Here is a 3,597-nt window from a genome sequence, read left to right as displayed (position 1 = left end):
CATACCCGGCTTCTCCGTACTGAGGATCAAGCTTGCACCCACCCTCGCCCCAACCGCTCACCTGGAATGAGTCACTCTGTGTTAAGAGCCTGGCAAAGGGAGGGAGGGAGGAGGGCTGGCCAAGCACATGAGCTAAGACTGGCTGCAAAGACCTGTTTTTGATGTTAAATTGGCTCCTTGACCTACATAATGCTGTGTTGGTATAAAGCTGATTCAGCTTCAAAAGTCCGCAGAGCTTAATTGGGAGCTTGCTGCTGCTTAATGTATTTTTTTCCTATTTGTGTCCTTTGCTTAGATTTTCTCATTTTACCTCTGGTTTAGCAACAGAGCCTCCTGAACAGCTGCCAGATGCAGCTCCCAGCTTTGGCCAGATTTCTCTCTATGGAGTGTGGATACCACAAATAGAGAAGCCAGAAACTGGGATTTCCTGTCCTTCCAAGAATATCTAGAAGTAGGATTTTTTATTTTTATTTTTTTGCCACCATGAAACATTGTAGACTTATTTATTCCTGGCTTTACTAAGTTTATAAATCACTTACTTGGTTAACCAGAGTTGAGTTTTCACAGAATAGAAAATGGAAAAATGGAAACGGAATGGTATACCTTCCGACCACAAGTGCCAATGGCACCTTGCTGATGAAAGGAAGCATCCAGAAAAGGCTGTAGGCACCTGGGTGTGATGACTATTTTAGAAGGTCCTTAGCAATCATATGAGGCTAGAAAAGATTTGTGATGCCAAGGCTGGATGGGATTTAAATGAATACCTCTGGCCACATCTGTAAGGCAACACCTAGATTCGATCAACTTAAGTAGGAAAACCCATCCTAAATGAGAGCTGCATCACCTTGAGCAGAGATACAAGACTAAATAAACAGGAAGAAATGAGCTGAGTGCAGGCACTCACATCTCTCTGGTTCCTGGATGTGGATACAATGTCTCCAGCTGTCTAACTGGTTCCTGAATGTGGATACAATGTCTCCAGCTGCCTTACTGGTTCCTGAATATGGATACAATGTCTCTAGCTGCCTCAAGTGCCAATCAGCCTGACTCACCGCCATGGATTGTACCCTTGAACTATGAGCAAAATAAACCTTCCTTCCTTTAGTTACATTTGTCAGATATTTTTTTCTCAGCAACAATTAACTAATGAAACCCCTTTCCTCTTAAATTTGTTTACCGGACTAAAACCCAGATCCACAAAGAGGGACACAATTTCCCTGTTATTTCATTCACTAAAGATTTCACTCCAAGTGGGTAAAAACATTGCCATCTGAGAGCCATTTTTATCTTTCCAGAAGTCACCTACATTCCCTCTGTCAGGTCTGTCCTCCATTCTTGTCCTGCCGCAATGAGACAAACAGGGGGAGTGGGCTAAATTCTTATGCATGATGCAATCAAATCGTCTACCTTCTGTGCTGTGCATCTGTCTATTATCAGTTCATTTTCATTGAGTCAAATGATCGATGGCTCAGCCGAAGGAGAAAAGTTCCCTACAAAGAGATGACAAAGATGGGCTTTCTTTCAGCCACTTATCAACGTCCAACATGGTTGAAACTACTCAAGTACAAGGATATCTCATGTCTGAGCTTCATAAATGATTTCACCCACCAGATTCGTTTTCCCTCTAACACTTTCTCTCCCAATGCTCTATTAGATGGTAATGTTTCATGTCTGTCTCATACCATTAGTATCAGAGCAGCTGATATAAGACATAACAATTAGGTTTGGGAGCCAGCAGCTCATCTGAAGACCAGTGTGACCTTCTTACCACATTGCTGCCTGGGACATGACTTGCAGTTTTGATACCTCTGATCATATCTTTGAATCTGTTACATCCATGAACTTGACAGCTGTGCTGTGATGGCCACCTGCATAACTCGTGCATGGAATCAAGTCAGCAGCAATAAAGCAAGGTGCAGGGAACAGCTCATGAAGTCCCACCCCTATCAGAGGAGCTATTTCTTGCGAGTCAATGGCTGCTGATGGAGGGTGAGTTAGGTATCTTCAGGGATATGAGCCCAGAGAATCTATGAATGCTCCGGGGGATGGTACTACATCCATGACCATAAGAGGCAGCACTAAGTGGGCTCAGCAGGTTTAAAAATAAATCCCATGAAGATAGGAGGGAAAACTGATGAGAGATAGAAGAGAGGTTGGGCAAGAAGATTTGATCAAAATACAAACACGACTGAGACTGTCAAAACTAAATTTTTAAAACGTGTCCTTAAATACTCATTGTGTATCTGGTAAGGAATTACTACAGACTACAGTTTTGATCATTAGAATTTTAAATACTAATACAAATTTCCCTAAAAGTTGCCATTGGTTTATTGAGGAGAAAAAAAAATTAAGTGGACAATTGAAACCCTATAAGATTACATATGTTTTGGGATTTTAAATCATTAAACTTTTATATTATTAAAAATGATCATAAGAAACATAAGCTTAAAAGTTCATTACATGTTAGCTGTTTCTCACATTACTCTTTCTCTTGTCCCCTCCCAGATGCACCCCCACGTCTGTCACCTCTTGACTTCTTGACTTCGTTTTTTGATGTTGTTGTTGTTTTTGTTGTCATTGTTGTTGTTGTTATAGCCCATTTGTGCTGCCCATACACTTGCGAGTATAGGATCATCCACAAAAGTGTGCTGTGCCTTATGAGGAGCCACACCCTTAAAGCAAACGGACTCTTTCTATCCACAGGCTGTCTGTCAACTGTCAGTAGCAACTCAGCTAGGAAGGAGGGTTGGTTAGCCCTTCCCAGCCCATGCTGGAATGTTGGCTGGCTTGATCTTATTTTTTTTTTTTTTTTTTTTTTCTTTCCATTTTTTATTAGGTATTTAGCTCATTTACATTTCCAATGCTATACCAAAAGTCCCCCCCATACCCACCCACCCCCACTCCCCTACCCGCCCACTCCCCCTTTTTGGCCCTGGCGTTCCCCTGTTCTGGGGCATATAAAGTTTGTGTGTCCAATGGGCCTCTCTTTCCAGTGATGGCCGACTAGGTCATCTTTTGATACATATGCAGCTAGAGTCAAGAGCTCCGGGGTACTGGTTAGTTCATAATGTTGATCCACCTATAGGGTTGCAGATCCCTTTAGCTCCTTGGGTACTTTCTCTAGCTCCTCCATTGGGAGCCCTGTGATCCGTCCATTAGCTGACTGTGGGCATCCACTTCTGTGTTTGCTAGGCCCCGGCATAGTCTCACAAGAGACAGCTACATCTGGGTCCTTTCGATAAAATCTTGCTAGTGTATGCAATGGTGTCAGCGTTTGGATGCTGATTATGGGGTGGATCCCTGGATAAGGCAGTCTCTACATGGTCCACCCTTTAATCTCAGCTCCAAACTTTGTCTCTGTAACTCCTTCCAAGGGTGTTTTGTTCCCACTTCTAAGGAGGGGCATAGTGTCTACACTTCAGTCTTCATTTTTCTTGAGTTTCATGTGTTTAGGAAATTGTATCTTATATCTTGGGTATCCTAGGTTTTGGGCTAATATCCACTTATCAGTGAGTACATATTGTGTGAGTTCCTTTGTGAATGTGTTACCTCACTCAGGATGATGCCCTCCAGGTCCATCCATTTGGCTAGGAATTT

This window comes from Mus musculus, chromosome 2 (genome assembly GCF_000001635.26).
Source record: "Mus musculus strain C57BL/6J chromosome 2, GRCm38.p6 C57BL/6J".
NCBI lineage: Eukaryota > Metazoa > Chordata > Mammalia > Rodentia > Muridae > Mus > Mus musculus.
This window is presented reverse-complemented; position numbering follows the sequence as displayed.